General features: G+C 57.9%; 1 long non-coding RNA gene across 5 annotated transcripts in view; it reads right to left on the reverse strand.

Moving 5' to 3' along the window:
- The window catches only part of LOC118532342 (uncharacterized), a 53,981-nt gene extending 27,996 nt beyond the window's left edge, over positions 1-25,985 (reverse strand). For 2 of the 5 annotated variants that reach the window (XR_013446255.1, XR_013446254.1), the window contains exons 1-2: positions 25,857-25,985; positions 15,177-15,381 (exon numbers count right to left, since the gene is read on the reverse strand). This is a non-coding gene — a long non-coding RNA (uncharacterized LOC118532342). Of the gene's footprint in view, positions 1-5,197; positions 5,615-14,257; positions 14,403-15,176; positions 15,382-17,242; positions 17,640-25,856 lie in introns of those variants that run through there. The other 3 variants (XR_013446253.1, XR_013446251.1, XR_013446252.1) reach the window with 3 other exon arrangements.
- Between the last annotated feature and the right edge of the window lie 356 nt (positions 25,986-26,341).

Raw genomic sequence — 26,341 nt, forward strand, 5'->3', positions numbered from 1 at the left:
TGTTGTACTCCTAGTTGTCCTTGTGAACAGGTAAGTTCCTCCGTCTAGGGAAGGGAAGTTCGTCATGTTCTTTCCATGATGACCAGACAGTGGGCAGGGTCAGGCCCCAGGGGAGATCCCCCAAGGGCTGGGAGTCAGGTTCTCCACATCCCCGGACCCTTGATTTTAAGATTATCGACTCTTCGTAATTATAGAGCACTTTAGGATTTGTATGAAGTATTCCATTTAGTAACAATTATAACCACTAGTTATTACTACAAACTAGACACCGGATTCTGGGCAAGCCCCCTCCCGATTATTCTCACTTCTAACGCTCACACTAACCCCTAAGTGTGAGGACCACTGTCGTCACCATGAGATGAAGAAACTGAGGCCCCGAGAGCGTGGACGGCCTGCCCGGGGTTGCAAAGCAGGCGAGCAACAAAGCGATGCTTTGAACACAAACATTTCTGACTCCAAAGCCTCCGTGCTTCCTTATTCTGTGCCTGGAGCACACACATGCGGAAGGCTTGAGCGAGGCAACTCAGTGAGTATGCAGGGAGCTGGGCTACCTCATTTCAAATCCTGCCTCTCCCAGCTTCAGTGCTTGCTTGCCGTGGCCCAGGTGAGTCGATCATGGACACAGGACGCTTCCACCCACCTCTGAGGGAGAACCCTTCCTTCCAAGAGTTCCCAGAAACCTCTCACACAAATCCCCTCCTTCCTTCCTGAGTGAGGAGGAGGTGACCTGCCCAGGGACGGAGCTGTGGTGGGGCCGCCTTGTGTGGCCTGGGAGTCCCGGAAGCCTCCAGACTCTATCCAGGGGCCCCAGCATGGCTGGAGCCTAACCAAGGACCATCTCCAGTCGCTGGGGATGCCAGAAGGAGCAGATGGGAAACCCAATGAAAGACAGACAGCTTGAATCCAGCAATATCGCTGCCAGGATGAGGGGAACCTACTTTTTTAGGAAGAATCTCTGGGGAGGGGCGGAGGATTCGTGGGGGGCCAGAGCCAGCTAGAAATAGCTGTCGGCAACGACTACCAAGTGCTCTCGTTCTGGTGCTTTGCTGTGAGAAAGGAGGGATCGTCAATAACAGATCAATCACTGGAGCTTAACACCTTTTGATAAATGAGCTCACCTAGCACCAAGACCCGGGTTTCAAAAAAAAACATCATCTACAAGGAACGAAGCTGCTGGGGGGAAAGGCCGATTCCAGATCCGGGGCGGACAAGGGGCGGTGTGGGTCTGCAACAGCTTGTGGGTGATGAGGAGTAACTGATGAAGAATGTCTTTAAATGACGGGGAGATGTCAGAAAAAACAGGAGGGGCTCCTGCTGGCCAAATCTGGGATAACTTTATCTCTGAAATGAACCGTGACAATGACGGATGATAACACTCTGGGGGTGTGGGGAGGGAAGCCATACGCTGGGTGCAGGCCAGGGGAGGGAATGCTGCTCCCTTCTGGAGAAGGGTCTGTATTAACGGGAGGCAGGCTAATCTCATTAGGAAATCACCATCTGACCACCATCAGCGCACGCACTGACTCGGGCAAGGCCCAGAGATGGACGCGCCAGAACCGCTGGGTGACAGACTGATGGGGGCGACACACTGATGGGGGCCGGCCCCCCGCCCCACCAACGGCTGAGAGATGGCCAACAACCCGGGGTCAGGGGACAGGCCTCTACATACCAGGACAGGCCACCAAACCTCGCCTCACCTACAGGGACAAAAGGCTGCACGTGCTTCCTGGCATGAGGTGCCAAGAAAGACAGGGCAAACGTTTAACCCGATCCGCCGGCGAGGGAGTCATCAGCGATTCCGAAGTCAGACTCTGCAAGGCATGGAGTTCTTCTGAAGTGCCCATGTCCTGCTTCTGGCCTTGGCCAGCCAGCTCCCCCGGGTCTGGAGCACACCCCAGTCCAACCTCCTGCCCCTCCTCGCCTAGCAGACCCCTCCTCACCCCTCAGAACTCAGCACAGACAGCACTGCGGTGGGCGAGAAGCCCGCCCCCACCCACAAACCACCCTCTGGCCCTGACGTAGCTGGGTCAAAACTGGGTCACTTACCTGTTACACCCACGGATCGGGTCAAGGGCGCCCCACCCCCCGCCCGGGGATGGGTAATGTGTCCTCTCATCTGGCTATATTAGCACTCAGGTGTGGTTCTTGAAGGAAAGGAGGGAAGGCGGGGAGGGAAAGGGGGGAAGGGAAGGAGAGGAAAGGGGGGAGGGGAGGGAAGAGGGAGGAGGGGGAGGAGAGTGGGGGAGAGAAGGGGAGGGGAGGGAGAGGTAGGAGGTCACCTGACAGGTAACAAGGGCAGCCCTGTGCCCCATTGCCCCTGGTAGAATTCTCTTGCTTCCCTCTGGTTAGTCGCTGATTGCCCCCGACTCCCCTTTGCGCAGGGGCTGGACCTCATCCAAGGAACCCATCCCCACCTCCCCTGCCCTCTGGCTTCCAGGACGGCTCAGCCAGCGGGAGATGGAGGGAAGCAAGCTGAGTGGGGGTTACTCCACCACCACCACCCCCCGCCCCCCGCAGCATGCCGTGGACCAGGGTCACTGCGCTCCACTCAGTGGCCTCAGCTCTGGCCGGGCGGGGGACAGCCCCTCTCCCGTGACCACAGCCACCACCTGCTCAGGTCCCAGCCTCCCGCTGTCGGCCACTGCAGGCAGTCGGGGCTTCCTGCTGCTCCCCAAGCCTCACCTGCCCTGTGGGTCCCCCACCCCGGCTCCATAAACGGGGACTTCCTTAACGCCTTTCCTGTCATGCCTCTCTGGAATGGGTTAAATGGTGGCCCCAAAAAGGTACGCCCACGGCCTAACCCCTGGAACCTGTCATGGTGACCTTCTTGGAAACAGGGTCTTTGCAGATGTAGTTGGGTTAGGGACCTCGTGACGAGATGGTCCTGAGTTTAAGGCGTGACAGAGGACAGACACACAGCTCAAAGGACCCCGTCTCCAGAGGGTAGAGACGCACCAAGGGGACCCCCGGGTCTGTCTCAGATTCCCTGCAAATGTCCACACTCCGCCCCGGGGGCAACAAGCCCACCTCCTCCATCCACAGCCCTGCGCCAGCCACCCCGGGGAGCCCCACAGAGCCCCCTGCTGCCGGAGCAGCCGTGCAGTGACCCGTCAGCCCCGCCAGCCACAACCCAGGGACAGGAGGTTCCGGGCCCATGCCAGGACATCCACCCCCAAGTCTCCAGCACCCCGTCTTCAGTGGCTCAGAGCAGCACGAAGCTGCCGCCGGAGACACATGCCACAATCTGGCAAAAGCACGGTTCCGCCCAAGAAAACACAGCGGGCGCTCGGGCTCTGCCAGGCTCGGCCCGGCTTTCTCTGGGTGTGGACCTCCCCTCCCATCACTCTGCCCCTGGGTCTGTCTGGGTCAGCCCAGCCCGTGGTAGCAAGGGCCACGGCGGGCGGCTTAAACAACAGACTTCCACTTCTCACAGCTCTGGAGGCTGGGGTCTGAGATCGGGGTGTCGGGGGCGCATTTCTGGTGGGGGCCCTGTTGCAGGCCGTCCCTGGATAGCCGCCTGCTGGCTCTGTGCTCACACAGTGGACAGTGAGCGAGCTCTGGGGTCTCTTCCTTCAGGGCCCCCCACCTCGTGACCTCCTCTAGCCTTAACCACCTCTGCAAAGGCCCCGTCTCCAAATAACAGCTGCACTGGGGGCTGGGGCTTCAACATAGGAATTGGGGGTGACATTAGCCCATGGCAGGTGACTTTATCCTCTGTGGGTTTAGTGTGTTCAGCGAATCCCAAGGCCTCATGGGATTTCATCTTTTGCATTTGGTCGAGTGCACAGCAGGCCCTGGGGATGGGAGGAGGGGGGCTCTGCTGCAGGCAGAAGCCCACCCCCCACCCCCACCCCCGCCCCTGAACAGAGCCCCACCTCCAGGGCATCCCAAATGCTAACCTGGCCGGTGGCAAAAGACTCCCTCCTCTGCCCCACCGGACTGGGCCCCAACCCAAGCCCACTAAGATTTGAACAAACGCTCACATGGTTTCTAACGGCCCAACGATGACCTCTCCCCCTTAAAGAGCCTGCCTGATCAAACGCAAGGCTGCGGGAAGAACTGACCTGAAGGTGGGCCCCTGGGAGGGGAAAAGCCTAATTTCCACCACACAGTGAGAGACCCAGAGAGGCACCGCGTAGACCAAGCCCCCACCTGCACTTTGTTCATCTGACACTGGCCTCCCACCCAGCGCACACGGGGTCTCCAAGGTTAAGCCAAATTTTCCTGCCATTCCTGCTCATCCAAAGCCCAAACCACGGTCACCCACACCTCCGTCCCTTTAACAAACTCACGTCTTCCTGGGTGCTTGTATTCCCCAGCGAATACACTTGAACTTGAACGAATTGGCTTACGTAATAGCCCAGGGCAGCGCACAGAGGTGCTGTGGGAGGGGGGTGGGGCCGGCAGGGGCCGGGGGTCCCAGTGGGTGCAGAGAGCCAGGCTGAGCGTGCCATGTGGCTTGTGGACCGTGGGGCATGGAGTCCCCCAACACTGACCTTGCCCCTCCCCCAGCAGGGGCTGGCTCTCCACACCATAGCTCCAGAAAGGTCCAGAACGCCTCGGAGGGCAGCAGCATGCCATGAGCCTTTGCAACAGGGACATGCTGCTCTGCTGCCACACTGGTGTGGGGTCCCCACGATGGCCGGATGATGGTACTGCCCAGAACTGCCTCAGCGGGCCTGGTTCCCCAGCCCGGGGCCGACCCGAACGCTGTCCTACACCCCCACGGACCAGACACTCGCTCAGTGACCAATCCCTCCCCAGTGCCGACGGGGCTCCAACACACGGACCTTGTGCACAGCATCCATCCGCGTGGCCAAATCTCCTCTCATTCTCCAAACAAATGCTTCCTGGGTGCCGCGACATGCCAGGCTCTGCAGCTGGGGGGGCTCACAGGTCAGCAAACGAGAGAGGTGACCAGGCAAGGGCACAGGTGTGGTGGGGCCCGCGACAGAGGGAAGGGCCCTGTCCTGGCCCCAGCATCAGGGGGGCTCCCCAAATGTGCAGGGCAGGAAGGCAGACTCCAGATCCAGGCACACTGGTTGGAAACCTCAGCTCTCCTTACACCAGTGACGAGACCCAGGTCCATTCTAAACCCTCTGAGCCTCGGTTTCCTCACCTGTAAAGTGGGGCCCAAAGTCACACCAAAGCTGCGGGGTCGTGTGAGAGGCAAAGGAGAGGAATATAAAGTACTTACAGGCACAGCTCCCGGCCCAGGGCAAGAAGACAGTGAATCTCAGCCGTCATTGTCATCACTGCTGCTATTCTAAGTAGAAACTTCAACCAGGAACAGGAGCATCAGCTGCAAAGGCCCCCAGGCAAGAGAGAGGGGCAGCACCCTCAAGACCCCAGGAGCTGGATCCGGCTGCAGCAGGAGTGCACGGGTGAGCGTGACAAAGACAGTCCCTCAGAGTCGAGGAAGGATGAGGCCCTTCTGAGTGCAACGGGGTTTTGAACAGACGTGGCAGAGTCAGATTTCCCTGTGGGTGGAATCGCTCTCGCTAAAGTGTGAAGGACACACTGGGATGTGAGAGGCGGATGAGGGAGGCGGAGGCTCTCGAGGATCCCGGTATGAGATGGTGGGAACCTGGGCCCGGCAGGTTGGAGGAGGTTGCTGCGGAGACAAGAGCCATCCAAGAGAGAGAAACAGTAAGAACAAGCGTGTGCTAAGGTGGGCGCAGTGAGGCCGAGGGGGCATGGACCCGCTGACACCATCCCTCCCCATCCATCGCCTCTGCAGGCACGGCCTGGGCCCGGCAGAGTGCTGAGGCTCTGCCATGCGAGGTCACTGCTGGCCAGGGACACGGGAGCCGGACCAGCAGCAAACCCCGCGCGGCCCCGCGTGAGCACGCGGCACGGTGCCTCTCGCGTCCCTGCACATGAGTGTAGATCATCAGTCTCCGTTTGGGGCGGGAACAGGGGTAATCGTTGTTACCCACATGACAGAGGTAGGATTGCTCTGAGAGACGGATGCGATTAACAGCCAGGGGATTTGATTTATGAGGAAAGATTAAAAAGACCCGAATCTGGAGAGCCAGAGGGGTGAGAGCGTCAGAACCGGGGCACGGGGCACAGGGGGACGCTAGGAGCCAGGAGCTCCACTGGGGGCTGATCTCTGGGGTGAAACCAGGAGGAAAGCTGACAAATGAGTATGCAGTCTGAAAGGAAGAAGGAACTTTCTGACGTGGGGATGGGCTTTCCTGCCAGGTCACAGGGACTCACGCACAAGAAGCAGAGACGCGTGGCCCACGCTCAGGATGTTCAACACAAGGACTGGCCGTGCACTCTCCTGGTGGGGGAAGCCAGGGGGGTGTGGGGATGTGGGGGGACACAGGACACGGGTCCTAATGGAGGTGACAGGTGGTTCTGTGACCCAGCCCTCGAAGAGGCCTGTAGCAGTCAGGGTTCTCCAGAGACAGAGCCTGTGTACGTGTGTGCACGGGCGTGTGGAGAAAGAAAGATTATTCTAGGGATTGGCTCACGAGATTGTGGGGGTCGGCCCATCCACAGTCTGCAAGACAGGCCAGAGACCCAGAGAAACGTGGATGCTGCAGCTTGAGTCCCAAGGCCATCTGCTGGCAGAATTCCCTCCTCCTCCAGGGACGTTGGTCTTTTTTTTTTTTTTTTTGGCTAAAACCTTCAACGGATTGGGTGAGGCCCACCTACATCATGAAGGGGTCATCTGCTTTACTGAATGTCTGCTGATTTTATGTTAATTCATTTTTAAAATATCATCACAGGGGCGCCTGGGTGACTCCGTCGTTAAGCGTCTGCCTTCGGCTCAGGTCATGATCCCAGGGTCCTGGGATCAAGCCCTGCATTGGGCTCCCTGCTCAGTGGGGTGCCTGCTTCTCCCTCTCCCACTCCCCCGCTTGTGTTCCCTCTCTCGCTGTGTCTCTGTCAAATAAATAAATAAAATCTTTAAAAAAATAAAAATAAAATATCATCACAGTGACATCTAGACTGATGTTTAACCAAATACCTGGGTGCCGCGGCCCAGCAGCTATAACATTAACCATCGTGGGGTCCCTGTCGATGCACATTTGTTCTTAGGGTCCCCCGTGGGCCTGGCCCTGGGTAGGGGACGTGGTGGCAGAGAACACTGTCCCTGCCCCCAGAGAGCCCCTGCCGTGATGTGGGGCGTGGATCAGCAGACAGCCCCTTCTCCCCGACCAAATGAGAGCCGGATGCAGGGTTTAGGCACGCCTCACCGAGAATGTGGGCTTTATCACAACTAAGCCATGATGAGACCTCAGAATGAAACTCACTCCCAGAGGCACAGGAGGTCTGAACAACCACAGGCCCCCACCCGCACCCCGCCGGCTGGGCGTGGTCCCAAGCGCTCTCCCGCTCTCTGGGCAAACGGGCAGATCCTAAAGAGCATGAACAGGAGCCACTGCAGGCCGGGCACCGTCCTAAGTCCCATACAGACCGCTCACCGCATGCTCTCAGCAATACAACGCCCATTTCCCAGGTGAGTAAACCGAGGTAGAAAGGCTAAGTGAGTCACCCAGGGTCACAGCAGCAGTGCAGCTGGGATTCAGACACAGGTTATGAGGCGCTCAGCCCCAGCCCTACATACTACACCTCAGTGAGGAGGATCAGAGGGGGCTCCCACAGGGAGTGACATCGGACTCGGCACGCTGACCCCTGGAGGACCTGAGGGCCCACACAGCAGAGTGGCCGGGCTAGAGACCTGGGAGACCCTGGTGCGTGACATGGCTGATCCTCAGTTTCCTCCCCTGTAAAATGGGAGCGAGGCTCCCTTCTGGAAGTGGAGGCAAGTGCCCGCCCTTGGGATGCTCAGGGATGGCGGCGACCTAGGTTTTCGTGCTGCAGAAACCGCCTAGTGATGGAGGATGGCGGGAGCATGGGGAAAGGTGCCCCCCCGCCCCCACCCACCGGGAGTGGCGGGGAGCCAGAATGGTCTCCCGCAGGAGGCGGGTAGTCAGACTGCAGCAGAGGCAGGAATAGGAGGGTTGGGGGCTTGCGGACAGGAGACCCATCAGGACGGGGTGGGCTCCAGGGATGTGGGAGAAAGTCCGGCCCAGCAGGCAGACCCTGGCCCCAGCAGGGAACGGCCAGTCCAGGAGAAGCGGGGCTCAGGCGTGGGGCCAGGTCACCTGATGGCTCTCTCCCCCTGACTCGGGGTTTAGGCCTCAGCTCGGCCACTTGCTCAGTGTGTGACGTTGGGCAAATCACTGAAATGCTCCGGGCCTGTGTCCTCAGGGGAGACGGCGTGCAGCTCAAGCAAGACCAGCACACACCAGCACCTAGAACTCACCTCGCTGGAAATGAGTGACCTGTCCTGCTGCATCACCAGGCTGCCCAGGACACAGCTCTTCTTTTCCTACATTAGACCTAAAATAGTCTGTTTGGGGAAGTAGACAGCGGCAGGTATCACCGGCTGGAGACTCGCCTGATAACGTTCTGGTCTATCTCTTCTGGATGTTTTTAATTCATATTTTTTCCATACATGCACATCTTGTGGTATGCATAATGTTGCCTTTTGCTTTTTTTTTTTTTCACTTAAAATGTAACCATAAGCATTTTACTCTATTATTAAACATTTTCATCACTATCACTTTAGTTAAGATGATACAAAATCTTTTAACATGTAAATACAGGACTTACTGATTGTCCTCTATCTCCAAATGTTTTTTCTCCTAAACGATTCTGATAAACATCTTCTCATCTACTTATCTCTTTGTCCAAACTCTTTTTTGCCTCCATTCCCTAACGTGGAATTCCTAAGCCAACTGGCTCTTGACAAACAGGGACAAGTCACTTCCCCAAATCTTGCAGTAACTCTGGCTGCCTGAAGCTGGGTGCTGGCCACGCCCCGGCCACCACCACTGGGGAGCCCACTGGGCGCACCACAGGGGCCGCTCGAAGCGCTGGTCTCCGGCTCTGGTCTTTGTTCTCCCTCCACTCTGACTCCCACCAAGTTGTCATGACAACTTCCTTCCAGTCAAATGCAGAGCCAGGTGCACCCATGCCGTACTCGCCAGTCCAGATTTCAAAACGGTTGTTTTAGGTTACAGTTCAAGAAAGTTCTCCCAGCTCTTACATTCTTACAGTTTCTTACAGTTGTCATTGTCATGGCTTGAGATCATCTTGTTAGAAGAAAGAAAACACCGCAGACCCGGGGTTCCCCCCAGCTCCTCCCCAGGGCCCGACCTCCTCCCTCCCTGTCCCAGGGTGGTGGTGACTTAGAGGCTGATACACGCCCACCCTGAGTCTTCACTCTCACTGCTTATGTGTCCATAAAAAAAAAAAAAAAAATAGGGAACTTAGTGGTTTTAAACACAATGCGTTTTCACAATGTTTTGTGTTTTCAAAATGCATGTGAATGATCTAAAGCCTAATTCTGCAACTTGCTCCTTCCCAACTGAATTAAAACACAAAACAAAACACCACCACAACTCCTCTGGGGCCTCTGGAAAGCCTCAACAGGGCGGCGCTGGTAACGCCATTCCCCCACTTTCTTCCTTCTGGAAAACAGATTCATCCTGGGCTCAGGGAAAAACCTGGATGTTCGTAATTCCTGGAATCACGTGGTAATGAAAACACCACATGTGAAAAACTTGCAAAGGACAGCAAAAGTTGTTCCTAGAGCAAAATGTGTAATCTTAACATTTTACATTGGAAAAGGGGGCTGAAAACTAATAAGCTGAGCATCCAACTTAAGATACAAAAATCACAACTGAATAAACCCAAAGGAAGAAGGAAGAGGATGAATGAATGAAACAGAAAAAAAGGAATGATGCAAATACTCAACCAAGCTGACATCCACTGATCTCTGATAAGAATGATCAAGAAAGGGGCGCCTGGGTGGCTCAGTCCATTAAACATCTGCCTTCAGCTCAGATCATGATCTCAGGGTCCTGGGATCGAGCCCTACATCAGGCTCCCTGCTCGGTGGGGAGACTGCTTCTCCCTCTCCCTCTGCCCCACCCCCTCTTTCTCTAATAAATAAATAAAATCTTTAGATTTTTTTTTTTAATATTTTATTTATTTGACAGAGAGAGAGATAGCGAGAGCAGGAACACAAGCAGGGGGAGTGGGAGAGGGAGAAGCAGGCTCCCCGCCGAGCAGGGAGCCCGATGTGGGACTCGATCCCTGGACCCCGGGATCATGACCTGAGCCGAAGGCAGACGCTTAACGACTGAGCCACCCAGGTGCCCCATAAATAAAATCTTTAAAAAAAATGATCAAGAAAAACAAAGTGAGTCCATAAACAATATTTGGAATAAACAATGGGTGTGACTATAGATATGTCACAGACTAAAATGCTAATAAAATAAATTTTAATGACAATACCTCTAATACAAAACGAAATAGACACATTCCTTACTGAACTTGCAGAGGAAGAAATTAACATTTGAAGAGCCCCAGGATTTAAAACCCAAAGTAAGAATCAATCCTCTCTCAGCTGCAAGGCTCTGAGCCTGGATCATTCGTCTTATTCCACATCCCCCGTCTCTGAAGCCTGTACAAGACTGATGCCAAAACCAGAGACAAACTGTATGAGAAAGAAAAATGTAGCTAATCGCACTCATGAACAAAGATGGAAAAATCCTAAACAAAATATGAGCAGGATTGAACCTTTTGTACAAAGTAAGTGGAAATATAACCACATCATGAGCATGATGGATTTATCCTGGGAATGCACGGATGATTTTACGATAGAAACCCTAAGTGTGCATCACCATACCATCAGGTTAAAGGAAATACGGTCATCTCAATAATGCAGAAGAAAATCTGATGAAATTCAACAGGATGATTTGGAACAAAACAAAGCAAAATAAAAAATTTTAGTAAACGAGAAACAGAAAGACAGTTTCTTAACTTGGAAAAGTATATCTACCAAAAGCCTACAACAATTGTCATCCTTCCTGGGTGAAAACTAGAAACAGTCCCTCTACTAGGCATCAAAAACAAGAAGTTGATACTCCCTACTTCTGTTACGTCGTGCTAGAGATCCTAGCCATTGCAATGAGGAAAGAAAAAGAAATAAAGTACAAGACAGTAATGAACTCTGGTTATTCACAAATATCTACATAGAAAACCCAAAGGAGATCTACAATCAAAGTATTAAAAGTACTAAGAGAATCCAAAACTATTTTTAGAGTTAAGCTCTACATAGAAAAATCAATTACCTTTCTACACATCAGCAACAAACAGAAAATGTAATCCTAAAAAGATAGCATGCATAATAACAAAAAATATTAACTACCTAGAAGTAACTCTAATAATTGTGCACAAGACTTTCATGGGAAAATATTTTTAACTGAGGTATAATACACATACAGTTAAACTTACCCTTTTTAGTATATAGTTGTACAAATCTTAACAAATATATGTGGTCATGTAACCACCTCCAGAGTCAAGATAGAGAGCATTTCCATCGGTCCAGGTAGTTCCCCTGCATCCCAGGAGCTGTCGTCTTGGGCCCAGCGTCCTGTGTACCCAGTGGAATGTGTATGATACTCAGGAAAACACTACCCCATACCAAGGGCTGAGCTAGGGGGTAGGGTCACTGGCCACAGAGGCCAGGATGGATGAGAGAGGTTCCACTAATATACTAATGTGACCCTACTAGATAAAAACTAACACAGGTTCTCAGGCAGAGAAGTTAGAACATTTCTGTACATAGTGGGGCCAATAACCTTCCCCACACCCATAGGTTTCTCCAACCCAGAGCCCTGATGCACAGAGAGGTCAAGTTATGTGTCCAGAGTCACAGCACAAACACCTTCTCCCCACCATGAACTCTTCTTTCCTTTCTCTTCAGCCCAGAGCCGAGGACGTGCACAGAGGGTAATAGGGGAGAGGAGGGGAGAGCTGAAATCACGTGAGCACTGAAGAATGACTTTTAAACGGTTCAGAGAAATAAGGCCTCCGATGGCACATCTGAATTCTATCAGACACGATAATACAGGGCAGCAAATCTGTAGTGGCTGGAGTGAGTGGAAATGGGAACCATGGGAAAGCCTCGGGCTGGACGAGGTGCTGGGGTGGGAACATCAAAGACTGGGCCACACCTCTTGGCCTCAGTCCCCGGCTCTGCCCCCAAAGCATCCACGTCCCCAACAGCAGGGGTACCTGGTTCCCAGCCCACCCCACCGGGGAAGCAGGTAGTCCTCAGGGGAATGGAGGACTCCACGCCCAGTGCGCCACAGGTCCTCAGCACCAGGTCGTCGGCAGCCAGGCCTGCCCTTCCCACTGCCCTGGTCCCAGAAGAGCCGGAGAGTCAGGGGTCGAGCCCACTCACAGTGCATCCCCGGTGGCCAGTGAGGTAGCAGGGGAGCCTGTCTGAGGGGTGCATGTGTCACTGGTGGAGACTGGGCACCCTCGGGCCTCCACACAGGGCACTTCCCACCCTCGCCTCCCAGGATAGCCGTCCCTCCACAGGTCAGCCTGTCGGGCTCCTATCTGTGTTCAGATTCCTCGGTGCTCCCTGGGATCCTACAGCCCTGTGGTGATGGCCAGATTCCACCATCTCCAAGGCAGGAGACAGCCGGGCCCAAGCCCTGTCTTCCCCACTTCCTTGCTGTGTGACCTTAGGCGAGTCTCCGAACACCTCTGTGCCTCTGTCCTCATCTGTAAAATGGGGCTGGTCATAGCAGCTTACGCATGCACATATTACTTTAGAAGATTAATGGAGGGGCGCCTGGGTGACTCAGTCGTTAAGCGTCTGCCTTCGGCTCAGGTCGTGATCCCAGGGTCCTGGGATCGAGCCCCACATCAGGCTCCCTGCTCCGCGGGAAGCCTGCTTCTCCCTCTCCCACTCCCCCTGCTTGTGTTCCCTCTCTCGTTGTGTCTCTCTCTGTCAAATAAATGAATAAAATCTTTAAAAAAAAAAAAAGATTAATGGAATGTATCATCTCTGTGTCCCCAGTGCCCAGGGTCTCAGAGACACCTGCCGAGTGACTGCCTGGGGAGGGATTTTGCCTCCGTCACCTCGCCGCGGCCTCTGTCTGGTAACAAGGCAGGTGCAGAGCAGCGATGCAGTGGACCAGGCCACCTGGGTTCAAATCTCAGAGCCCCTGACTCCTTGCTGTGTGACATCAGGGAGGCCGACAACCTCTCTGTTTCTGTGCTGTAAACGGGTGGCCATGGCCACCCCACAGGTCCGCCAGGGGTAGAAACAGATGATGCACAGCAGCTGCACAGTGAGCCCTCAAGGAGTCACTGTTCTTCCAACCATTAAGAAAAGTAACTTTCCTTCCCCTCCGACTCCCCACCCCTCCCCTCCCGGGAAAAGCTGGAGGAGGAAGGCAGGACAGGAGAGTGATGAGGCCTCGGTCAGCGCTCCCATTAGGCGAGGCTGATAAATGGAGCCTGATCCAGGAAGGATTTAGCAAGCCCCACAAGTTGGCCCTAAGCAAAGCACTGGGGGCCGGGAGGAGGTGCCAGGGCAGAGACAGGTGAGGGGCAGACGGCCAGCCACCCCTCGCTGCCCCCTGGTGGCCGAAGCCCGCAGCACTGGCCGGTCAGCAGGTGGCCAGCCCGAGGGAGGCCGGTCCTGGGGTCACGGATGTGAGAGGCAGGTCAGCGGGCCCCCAGGGCAACAGCCCCAGCCCAGAGGCACAACTGAGGAGACGGGGGACCGCGCCAGAACGGAGCCGGCTTTGTACCCGCATGCCAGGGCCCAGGCACTCCAGCTCGGAAGGCACCTGGCTGGTGCCAACGGTGCCCACCCGCTAGGCCCAGACAGACGCCATTTGCGGGGACACTCAGGCAGAGTAAGATTCAGCAAGGACAGCTTCTGGGAAAAGCCCACTGACTTCTTTGGCCTCCGTCAGTGAGCACTACTGTGTGTCTGGCACTGGACGGGTGCCAGGCACACAGCGGGGACAGGCAGAGCTGGGCTCTGGACCCTGCTCCACGGAGCACGCTGACAAACGCCGCGCCAGATACAGCCCTCCCCACGCACACCAACGTGGCCTAACCACGGTAACAGTCGGTCAACTCTGGGAAAGCCTGCTGTTCCCGCCGCCAGGGAGCCCAGGACGGAGCCCAGAGCCACATCTGGACCCAGGAGGATGCCCACCCTCTGCTGCTGGGCCCAGGAAGCAAGGCCAACGCGGAGGAACCCTAGCTGTAGGTTCCCGGCCCAAATCCCCCTGCTGGGGGCGCTGGGCGTGCCAGTGGGCTTCCGGGAGGCTCAGAAGCAGCCCACCCTCGGTAGGTGCCCCCTGAAGATGAGCAGGGCTGAGCCAGGCTTGGAGGGACAAGTCCAGAGACTCACCAAACAGTGGAGGGTCAGGCTAGGTGCAGAGACAGTAAAGATGAGTATGGGCCAGCCCGGTCCCCAAGGGGCCCACGGTCTGACAGATACAAACGGGATGCTTCCTAGGACAGATGCTGGAAGGATGCATCAGACTGAGGCAGACCTGGAGGAGGCAGGCAGAGGGAGCAGCAGGTGGGAAGGCCGGGCGGAGCTGAGCACGGGGAAGAGGGGAGCCAGAGGTCCTTGGCCCTGTGCGGAGTGCGAGGAGGTGGGCCACGGGCCGACGCTGGGAGGTGGGCAGACCCCAGGTGAGGCCAGCAGGGTCCTGGTGCTTCCCACACATGCACCTGACTCTCCAACAACCCTGGGAAGTTAGTGACCTTATCCTCCTGCACAGATGAAGAAACTGAGGCACAAAGAGGCTAAGAAACTTGTCCAAGGCCACCAGACTAATGCACTGATTGAGCCAGGATTTGACACCCCCATCCCACCCCCACCAAGCCCAGGCCCTAATGCCTCTCCGGCAATAGGGAGCCATGGGAGGTTACTGAGTGTGGGGGTGGCTGGTTCTCTGTGTGGGGTTGGGTGGAAGGGGGTGGAGAATGAGGCTGGGGGCAGAGTCCTGGGCACAGCCCGGTCCCCTGCAGGAAGGAGCTGCACAGGGACCACAGAGCCAGGCCATACTCGGGTTCTGCAGTGATGGTGGTGACATGCCAACCCTGAGATAGTGGGGGGCGCCAAGAGGACCTCATGAGGACGGGTGGCCCCCGGGCCCGCTGCACTGCCCAGCTCCCCCTGCCAGGCCAGGCCCGTGCTGCTTCCTCCCTGTTCCCCAGAGACCCTGGGGTTCAAAGCCAGGCCTTCGGGCAGCTCTGAAATGCTGGCAGTATTAGAGATGCCACCTGGGACCCCCCCATTCCAGAAGTCCCCTTTTTACCTTTGCCGGGGGAGGCTGGCCCCAGTCATTTCTCTGTTCTGTTTTGCTGTTTCCCCGTGGGAGAAACATCCGCAGAGAGCAGCCGTTCTCCTCCAGCGCCCACGGCTCCGGGGCGCAGGGCCGTGGCGGGGCGGGGAGGCGGCGGGGGTCCTGCGCCGTGAAGCCTGCCGCGCCCCGGGCCGGCCTGGCACACACACAGCTGGGCCTGCGAGAATAACAGAATACAAATTCATATTAATGTTCTGTTTAGCCAGGATCTGAATTTCAAATCGGGCCCCACAATGATTCAGAGGGATGGCAGCCTGTCTCCCGGAACCTGTCAAGGAGCGCGGGGGCCCCCCGTGGCCCGCCAGCCCCTCGGGCAGCCAGGCGGCTCTCTGCGAGGGGCCCAGCGCCTCCAGCCGGGGTGCAGGGGCTTTGTACCAAACAGGCGGCTCCAAGCCCTCCCCTGGGTTTACTCGCCAGAACTCCCCCAGGAACCTCCACTTGATATGGGGGTTTGGTCAGCTTTGTTGAGGTAGAACAGACAACATGTAAGCTATTTAAAGTGCGCGCCCCGGTGAGATGTGATACACGGCCCCACGGCGGAAGGGCCCCCGGCCCCCATCAGATGGGCTAGCACAGCCATCATCTCTCCCGTGTGTGTGCGTGAGAACCCCAAAGTCCCACTCTCAGCAAAGGTCGATCCTACAACACAGCGTCATCACACAGAGTCATCCGCTCCACTCATAGTTTTTACACGAGCTCCTCGGGCCTTACTCATCTTACAGCTCAGAGCTCGTGCCCTCCGACCCACTGCCCCCCTTGCCCCAGCCCCCAGCCCCCGCAACCACCCTTCCGCTCTGTTTCCAGGAGTTGGACTTTGTTTCCGATTCCTCACGCAAGTGACACCGTGCAGGGTTAGTCTTTCTCTGTGGGGCTGAGTTCTCCCGGCGTCGCGCCCCAGGCCCGTCCCCACCGCTGCAGGCAGCTGAGCAGTACTGGGAGGCGGACTCTTCCCTGTTAACTCGGCCGCACTCGGCCGCCCGCGACACCGTCTGCCCAAGAACCACACTCAGTCATTCCCTCCTTCTCCCGTGGCCCCGCTGTGCTTGGCATCGGCTCACGGAAGGCTCTCTGCACTGGGACCACCAAAGGCACGGTCACTGTGACCTGTTTCTGGCACCTCCTACCCACATTCTGACCTGCGGCAGGCGCCACCCTCGGGGTCTCACTCCCTTCACCTGGGAAATGGGACAACAGTAACTGCCGCCCCTGCATGGGATCTCAGAAGCATTCCATTCTCTCAGCAGCACTTGGCAAGCATTTAGCGCCCCCCGCCCCATGTTCCAGGCCCTGTCCTTGGGGCGGGGGCTGGGGGTGGAGGGGGTGGGCAGGGGTGAACACCACAGTGAACAAAACAGACCAGACTCCTTGCCCCAGTGGAGCTGATGTCCCAGAGCCTCAACCAGGGGCAGTTTGTGCCCCAGAGGACACTTGGCAACATCCGGAGACAGTTTTGATTTTCATAACCCTGGGGGGTCAGGGTGCTACGGGCACCCAGCGCGTGGAGAGCAGGGATGTCCCTAAAGTCTTTAAGGCACAGGATGGCCCCAAGCAGAGAGTTATCCACCCCAGAAGCCAGCAGCGCCAGGGTGGAGAAGCCCTATTCTAGGGGAGAGACAGTAAACAAGATAAATAAGTAAAACAAATAGATTGCTAGAAGGTGCTATGTGATAAGAGTTCACACAAAGAAGCAAGAACACAGCTCCATCTGCCCCAGCACAGCAAGAATGAGGCTCAGCACGGAGGGGACGCTTCCAGCCCTGAGACCCAAAGACAGGCCGCCCGCTTGGCATCCATGCAGGCCAGAGACAGCCCCCAGCAGCTGCCAGAGTGGGTCTGGGGACCCAGAGATGAATGGGGCCAGGTCCCTGCCCCCAGGGCCCCTGGGGTCCCCAGCCTAACTGAGGGAACACACACACAGTGGTCCGAGGCTTTGGCCACCTGTGGGCTTTGTGCCCCTCAGCAGGTGGCCTGAGTCTCAATTCTCCCATATGTGAAATGGGGACAGTGGAGGGACCTACCCTGTGTGACTGTTTTGAAGTCAAATGGGACCCGGTCATGGGAAATGCTCAGTCAAGGGTCACTGCTGTTATGGTACCCGGTGGTGGAGGGACACGGAAGGTTCTGGAACACTGGGAGGAGGAACTGGTGAGCGAGCCATCAGGAGGCACAGGAGCTGAGAAAGGCTTCATCCGGGAAGGGGCACCTACTCCACCTTGAAGGCTGAAGTTCACCAGGTCACTAAGACCAGGAAGGACGGCGAGACACAGTGACCCGAGCAGCTGTCACCGAGGCAGACAGTCACGGTGTGTGTGAAGATGCTGAGGGACAGAGAGGAACAGGGCAGGAGGTGATGCTGGAGAGGGGCGCGGGGCCCAGCAGCCGCAAGGCCACGAGCACCGGGCCGAGGACCTGACTCCGTCCTCACCTCCTAACTGCCCCTGACGGTCTGTCCTCAACAGCCGAAGTCAGACCAGACCCTCCCATCCCAAGCCGCACCCTCACGAGTCTCTCACAGAGAGCGTGACCTCTGAACTGGGCCCTGAAGGCTGAGAAGGGGTTTGTCGGGCGGGGGAGGCCCTTCCGAGAGGGGCCCGCATGGCTGCAGGGTGCTCCGCACGGAGGAGAGGCGGCGCGGAGGCCTGGAGGCGGGCGTCCGGTGGAGCCTCCGGGAGGGGAGCTCTGAGAGCCTGACCCCGGGGGACAGCCAGCCTCCCCGCCCCCCTGGATCCTCACCCCCAGCCCGTGCCGGGCGCGCTCGGCTCCATTTCGCAGCGCGGAAACGGGAGCCCCGCAGGGAGGGTCTGCCCCCCCCGGACCCGGGGCGGCGACAGTCCCCGGCTTTCCTTCGCAGGGGGACTCTGTCGTCCGCAGGCACGGCCGAAAGGTGCACACTTCATCTGTTTTTAGATGTGAGACGCAGGCTTCGGCGCCTGCTGCTCCTTTAAACACACCCGCTCCCTGGAGACCCCGCTGTCGAGCTACGGGCTCTGCCCGCTGGTGCGCTTGGCGGGCGCCCGAGCCGTCGCTGGCTCCTCCCCGCCCAGCGGAGGGGCCCTGGGGTGGCGCCCAGCCCCAGCGACTGAGCCGAGAGCTGCTGGGACACCCGGCCACGTGGCTCGTGCCGCCGGGGGAGCCCCGCGAACGCCCCCCGGCACGAGGTCCCGCCAAGCCGGCTCCCAGAGGGGCGGCACCCGCCTGCCAGGGCGCCCGCTACACGCAGGCCTCCGGATTGGCCCACATCCTGCCGGTGATTGGTCGATGCCAAGCATGTGACGCCCACGTGGCCAATGAGAAGAGAGCTGCCCAGGGGATGCCGGCGATTTCTCCAAATCCCAGGACTGACTAGCCCCAGCCCTAAGCCCTAACCCGTAACCCCTAACCCTGACTCACTGGACGGACGGCCCTGCTCTGCGTCTGCACACGACGCTCCAGCCACCCTGTGTCCACCAAGAGGCCGGGCAGAGCAGCGAGATGGAAAGCCCGGTCCCTGGGTGTCCATCACAGAGCCCCTGAATGAACCACCCCTGGGGCTGCCCTGCCCTCGGGCTGCAGCTTGTTACAGGGAACTGTGAATTTCCTTACTGTCTTAGTCATCCTGAGTTGCCCCTGACGGCCTCCCAGCTAGTTCTCCAGCAATTCCATGGCGGCTCACTCTCCTTTTTAGCAAACTTATTTTCTGCTTAAATCAGCCAGAGTTGAGGGGCGTCTGTGTGGCTCAGTGGGTTAAGCATCTTCCTTCTACTGAGATCATGATCCTGGGATCCTGGGATTGAGCCCCATATCCAGCTCCCTGCTTAGCAGGGATCCTGCTTCTCCCCCTGCCCTTCTCCCTTCCCCCCGTGCTTGCTCACTCATTCTCTCTCTCTCTCTTCTCTCTCTCAAATAAATTAATTAAAAAAAAAAAAACCAGCCAGAGTTGGTTTCAGTTACTTGCATTAGACTCTCCACTCCTGATGATGGACAGGAGAGCCTGAACTCAGGTCTGCCTGCCAATGAGCAATGGTGCCAAGACAGGAATGTGGGAGTGCTTGGAGACAGAGATGAGAGAGAAGGTGGAGCAGAGGCTGGGGCTCCAAGACATAAGTTCCCACTCCCTTCGTGGGTGGGAACACCAAGGTCACAGCAGGGCTCAGATCTGGAGGTCACAGTGCAGGAGCACGGGGGGGGGTCAGATCTGGAGGTCACAGTGCAGGAGCACGGCGGGGTCAGATCAGGGGGTCACAGTGCAGGAGCACGGCGGGGTCAGATTGGGGGGTCACAGTGCAGGAGCATGGCGGGGTCAGATCGGGGGGGTCACAGTGCAGGAGCACCGGGGGGTCAGATCTGGAGGTCACAGTGCAGGAGCACGGCGGGGTCAGATCCGGAGGTCACAGTGCAGGAGCACAGCGGGGTCAGATCAGGGGGTCACAGTGCAGGAGCACGGCGGGGTCAGATCTGGAGCTCACAGTGCTGGAGCACAGAAGGGCTCAAATCCCAGAGGGACTGGAATGGCAAGCGGAAGAATGTTGACTGTATTTTTAAAGTCACAAGATTTGGGGGCACCTGGGTGGCTCAGTTGGTTGAACATCTGACTCTTTTTTTTTTTTAAGATTTTATTTATTTGAGAGAGAGAGACACAGTGAGAGAGGGAACACAAGCAAGGGGAGTGGGAGAGGGAGAAGCAGACTCCCGGCTGAGCAGGGAGCCCAACACAGGGCTCGAAACCAGGACCCCGGGATCATGACCCGAGCTGAAGGCAGATGCTAACGACTGAGCCATCCAGGCGCCCCAAACATCTGACTCTTGATCTCAGCTCAGGTCTTGATCTTGGGGTCATGAGTTCAAGCTCCGTGTTGGGCTCCATGCTAGTCATGGAGCCTCCTTACAAAAATAAAAAATAAAGTCACGAGATCTTGACCAAAAGAGTCATCTAATGAAATTGGCACTTTAGGGGGTTTGCCTGGATGTGGTAGTTAGGGGGCCCAGAGGGGGGCCCGGCATCCTCCAAGCTTCCACCAGGAGCCAGCCAGGGCCCACACCGTCTCAGCGGGCGCACAGAGCTCCCCTCCGAGGGAGAGAGTGCTCTCTTTTCCAGATGAGTCCTGGGGCACGGATCAGGGAAGCCACTGCTCCAGCCCCCAGCTGATCAGGAGCACAGCAGGAATTCAGGGGGACACCAAACCGGGCTGTTTCGCTGCATCCTGCCGCCCCAAGTGTTAGGAGAGAGTTAGCACCCAGGTGTGATACTGCCCAAATCACCCACCCTGCTCCAGGCAGGGGGAGACCCCTACACCGACCAGCAAAATGTTTCTGTAATTCTTAAAACCCAGGGACTGGGTCACTAGCTTTAAAGCCATCTCGTCTCACGGCTGCCAAGTCTGATAAGTGACATTCCATCTTTTTATGCTACATTAATTTAAATAAAGCCTTTGCCAGATGACAATCTCTGTCTGTGTGTAATAAAATAAGCTGAAGAAATCTTACCACTAGGCGGGAGCGGGGGGGAGAGAAAGGTCAAACTTTGTCAGGGTCTCGGAAACCCCAGGGTAGATCTTAGACCCCGGCCAGGGAGGCAGAGTCCAGAAACTTCTGCTTCTGCAGGTGGCTGCAGCAAAGGCAGGCTGGCAGGGCCTGGACTTAAACCCAGTGCTAAGTTCACTCATTTGCCGCTCATCGGTAAGCACTGAGGGCAGAGAGAAGCTGAAGTGATCAGGGAGGCTTCCTGGAGGAGGAGGCATTTACACTCTGCATCAAAGGGTGAGTAGGAGCCAGGGGCATTTAGAACAGGGAAAGGTCTTTCCCTGAAAGGGGAAAAGTATGAGCTAAGGCTCAGAGGTGGGGGCAAAGCTGCAGGTCAAAATAGAGCCCTTCAAGTCCCCGACGAATCTCCCTTTTAAACTCATCTCAAACTGGGGAGCTGGAGAGGAACTAAGTTGCAAAGGAAGATTTGCTATTCACTTTCTCCTTGAACAAAACTCTCTGGCCAAGATTTTTAAATCCTCTTCCCTCTTGAAAAAAAAATATCTCTGGTTTCCAGCTTGCGTTTTTGGCAACCACGTTCCCCAAGTCTCAGCATTCAGGAGAAGCGATGCGCTCAGAAGGAAGGCGTGCAGCCGCCAGCAGGGAAGGAGGCCAGGGCGGGCGTGAGCCAGCCGGGTGGGAGCAGAGAAGGAAGGGGGGAAGGGGGCCTGGGAAGGGTTCTGCTCTGAGGGGCGCCACCGGAGGGAAGGAGAGTGGCGCCACGGAGTGCCAGCCCCACACACGCACCCCAGGCATGCCCGCGGGCGGCCTGCCTGAACCCGATGACACTTCCTGCCCCGGCCCACCTCTCAGGGGCCAACGCTGATGAAGCACCTGCTGGGGCCGCCACACCACTGTGTGCTGGGATAAAGGGACTGCGCCTCTGTGACTCCTGTCCCCCTCACACGGACAAATTTCCTTCCTCGATGGGAGGGGTAGTCCACCAGAGGGACTCAGGTGCGTGGGGAAGACGAGACAGGACTTAACGAAAGACAGCCCCAGCGGGAGGAGTCTCGTGTGGACAGCCCCAGCATTGGCGAGGGCAGCGGCCGGCAAGCAGGCAGCCCCAGGCGCTGGGCTCCGTTCCTCACAGACTCTGAGCGCACCCACTCTTCACTGGCCCTCGGACCCCACAAGACCCAGACGCAGACACAGCACGAGCCGGAAGATAGTTCTTGCCCCGCGGAGCTTGGCTGGGGGCAGCGCTGTGTCAGAGGTGGTCGTGCGAGCAGAGGCCTTAAATGCACTTGCATTGTAAGACTCGGCCTCTTGTGCTCTGGGGACCCACCGTGAGCTTGGCGCCCAGAACAAGACACGTGGAGGGGACCTGAAACCGGCCCCAGGCCCGGAGCCAGACCCTGCTGGCCCGCAGCCTTAGCCAGACTTGCTGCGGCCATCCTGAAGATCCATGAGTGATGACGTATTTCCTGTAGTAAGCCGCCAGAGGTGGGGGTGACTTGTTCCGCGGTATGACTGCAACCAGAACTGACTGATACATAATGATTCCGCGGTACAGCCACGGCTTGGTGGGAGGTATCGTCAGAGCTCAGAGGAAATCCTAAGCAGCTAGAGAAGGCTTCTGGGAGGAGGTGACATCAAGTAAGGGAGAAAGTCAGGTGCTGTTCCAGGCAGATAGAGTAACCACAGGCAAGGAACAAAGGCGGGGATGAGCACGGGCTCAGAAGGGAAACAGCAGAGCAAGACGCTTGCTGTCACCGGGGCATGGGATCTGGGGTCCCAGGAGCAGCCCCAGTTAGAGCACGCCGAACAGGAAACCCACACCGTCCGAGGCAACTGTCAAGCCCGCACAGTAATCCTTCCTTGGTTAGCCAATCTGGCCACCCCCGTCCTCCTCTGGGAGACCCGCCCTTGTCCACTGTCCTCCATGGCCCCGGGCCAGTGCTCGGTGGAGAGGGGAACCTGCTGGCCCACGAATCTCCATATTCACCTCCAAGTTGGGCATTGGAGAGAAGGCCGTGCATTCCTGGGGGCCGACCCCCTTCACCGCCTTCACCGCCCACCTCCTCCTGGTGCGCCTGGGGAGCTGGGGACAGCCTTGCGGGTTGAACAGACAGGTCCGGAGCTTCTTCGCAATCTAAGTCCCTCAAAAATCTAGAAAGCTTCCGGTCCTTTCCATGCACATGCATCCACCCTCAACAGTCTTGTCTAAGCTTAGACTTGAAGCCTGAAGACTCCGAGCGGCTCCTGCTCTGGGCCCCGCCCACTGCCCTGGCCTGGACCCAGTCACCTTTGTCCTGGGGTAATTCGAGACACCAAGTTCCAGAGAGAAACACCTCCCTCCTCACTGGACCATGACAGGCGGGTTCTCTCAAGGGCCCTGGAGAAGGAGTGGGCAGCAGCCCCACCACGGCTGCTCGCATCTGGTCGGCGTGGGGTAGAAAAGCACTGCCCTCTCGGCCCTGGAGAGCCCCTGGGGGCAGGATGCTTGGTCGCGGGCAATGCCAGCTGGGCCTCTCGCTCCATGTCCTCGGAGACAGCCTGGGTCTGGCCTCAGCTCCCCCTCTCCTGTGGGACTTCTCCACGAGGAACCCACATATGCCAATATTCAGAACCTTTCCCTCCATGCCCCTCGCACTACAACCCCGACGGCACGTGGTCATTGTCCCAAAGCCGAGCGGAGGACAGTTAGATGGAACGCCTCACCACTGCACGACGCGGGTCACCAGCTTTCCCACCTGCCACGAGGCTACACCACACATCGCCCTGGCTCCCTTTTCCATTCAGCCGAGTTCACGTTTCTGGTGGTGTTACTTATGGCATCCTGCCTCTGGGCACCAGAATCCGCTATAACCAGGCCTTCATGCGGCTGCACAGATGGCAACCTCATCTTCCACACTCGGAGCCCCCAGACGGCTTCCGCCGAGCTGGCCACTGCTCCCACTGGACACCTCTAGTCCCTTGGGACCCTCCTTGGGAGGAGGAGCGGCCCCTGGAAGGGCACTGGGGGGACGTGTGGACCTTCTGCTCCCACCAGAGGGTGGGGTTTCAAGAGCTACACCATGAAAACTGACCCACGGGGTGGAATGGAGATGCACCTCCCAGACTCACCGTCAGGGAAGGGGGTGGGTGGCCTTCAATCCCCACCCCCTTCAGGGAAGGCCTCCGCTGGGAGGCTCTGCAGCTGGGCCGCACCCTTCCAGGCGCAGCCACATCTGAAATGTGATCCAGGCTGGGGTAGAAGGACCCGACCATTTTGACCCAACGTTTCACAACCTGAAGCGTCTTTTAGCTCCGGAGCTCTCCAGAGGGCTGAGCAGGGCTGGCCTTGGACCTGCATCTCAGCTGGCCGCCTTCCTCTGCTGAATCTGCTTCCTTCCCCTCCTTTCCCAGGAGTTGAGTCCCAAGGGTGCTCCCTAAAACCCTCCCAGCATGCTACACTCCACCTTGGAGTTGGCTTCCCAGGAAGCGCAGCCTGGGACACCAGGACGTGTCACCTGCACCCCAAGAAATGTGGTGGAAGCTGTGCATTGTGAACACTTGGGGAACAAGGCCAGGTCTCAGCACAGACTCAGGAAGAAATGCAAGGGCCACACAAGAGACCAGAAGGTCTCAGGAACCAGACCAGACCAGGAAGGACAGGTCCCGGGGGCCAAGGGTACAGCCCAGGTGCGTGCAAGGCCAGCAGTGCAGGGAGGGAGAAGAGGGGAGCAGTTGGCACAGAGCCAGGGCTCCGTCAGGGAGAGCAAGGGCCAGAGGGAACAGAGCAGAATGACTCAGGCAAAGAACCAGACAGAATAAGGGGATGCATCCCATCCCCCAGACTCTCCAGCTAATGTTCTGATCGCCATTCCTTTTCACGGCTGTTCCCTCCACTGGAAGGCTCTAGAAGACTCTCCCACCAGCCTTTCTAAAGCAGGCTGGATAGCGGCAGTCCAGGGCTCATCAGGAAGTCCCAGAATTTGTTCAGGGACCCAGGCTTTTCCTATCTTCTTGCTCTAGGATCTTCAGCACAGTTTCCCTCCTTATACTCACAAGATGGCTGCCAGAACACCAGGCACCACATCACCATACCAGGCAGGAAGGCAAAGTCTATGTCGCAGAAATTCACTCAGATCGCAAGGGCAGCACTCGGTCACATGGCCACCCAAAGTGCAAGCAAGCCTGGGAGTCTGTCCTTTACCGGGACACAGCGCCACCAGACACAAAATCAGGTTCTGACTTATGTAAAGTGGGAAGGGAATTTTGGGTAGGCAACTCATCCTCTTCCAGCTGTGTGGCTGTGGGATGGATGGGAGGATCAGACTGGAGGCAGGAGGCCGGGGAGGGAGCAGGGCAATGGTCCTGGTGAGAGCTGAGAAAGCCTCGGGGCAGGAGGAGAGGCCATCACACCACACAGCCAGGCCACCAGTCTCCTGGTCCGTGGGAGGAGCAAGCTGGACAAAGCACCCGCCCCAGCCGAGGCCCCGGACCTTGTGAGGCAGGCCTGTGGGGCCATGGGCCCTCCCACAGCAGCCTCCCTCTGTCCTCTGTCCTCTGCGCCTCAGCCTCCCAGCTTGACCCAGGCATCCTTGTCCTGGTGCCCAGCCCAGGCCCGGGCCGGAGGAGGGGTCCCGTGGGGAGGGCTGAGCAGGACCGGCCAGGGAGGCGGAGTGGGCCCTGTGGTTGGTGCTGGGGAACATTCCTTGGGCAGAAGTCCCACCGGCTCGCTTCGCTGGGGGCAGGGTTTAGAGCACCCTCAGGCTGGAGGGCTGCGGTGGGAGGGCTGTTTCTCTGATCTCCTCCCAGGTTTAAATTCGGGGCAGGCCTGTGCCAAGACTTCGCCCCAGGAGGCGCCCCGTTTGGGAGATTCTCAGCCCACGCCCCCGCCCCCAGGCGGCCCCTGCTCCGCGTGGTCCCTGGGCGGCTGGTGGCGCCCGCGCCCACAGGGACACAGAACTGAGCCGTCTTCTCCGTCCAGAGCCCTGTCCCCGCTCCCCCTCGCCGCCCCCCCCACGCCACCATCGAGATCTCGATGGTGGCGAGATCCTAATGGGCACTTGCCTGAGCCTGCCTCAGTTTCCCTCGCTGTCCTGCTCACCTTTACCCCTCCAGGATCTCCCCTGCAGCCCCGCCCTGTCCGGGCCTCTGCGTGCCCGGCCCGAAAGGACACACGCTCACACACAACTCACGCACGTGTGCACGTGTACTCGCACACCGCAGACGCTCCCGCGCCCATCTCCGCCCCGCCTGGGCATCCTGGCCACGGTGGCCCAGTGGCCCTGCTGCGGCCACACCCAGCAGCCCCGTTCTCTCCCGGCTCCACGGGCTCCTCACGCAGGGCGGGGCGAGGGGCGGGGCGAGGGGCGGGGCGAGGGGCGGAGCCGGCCCCTCCTCTCCTGCTGAGCCTCCCGTGGGCCCCTCTCCCTGTGCAGGCACCGGGGTCCCGGCGGTGACTCCGGCAGCCTCCCCAGGCAGTAACTCCGCGCCAGCAACCCCCACGCAGCCCAAGCCCTCCTCGGCCCGTGGGAACTGTTGGGCTGCCTCTGTCTCTGACGGAAGGTTAGGGTTGTGTTTGGGGGTCCCACTTGGCACCCCCCATCTCCCACTTCCAGGACCCTCAGGTCAGAGTCCGAACCCCGCCATTGCTCCCTCCCTGCTCATGGGCCCAGGGTTCAGCC

The sequence above is a fragment of the Halichoerus grypus genome, chromosome 3 (assembly GCF_964656455.1).
Source record: "Halichoerus grypus chromosome 3, mHalGry1.hap1.1, whole genome shotgun sequence".
Classification (NCBI taxonomy): domain Eukaryota; kingdom Metazoa; phylum Chordata; class Mammalia; order Carnivora; family Phocidae; genus Halichoerus; species Halichoerus grypus.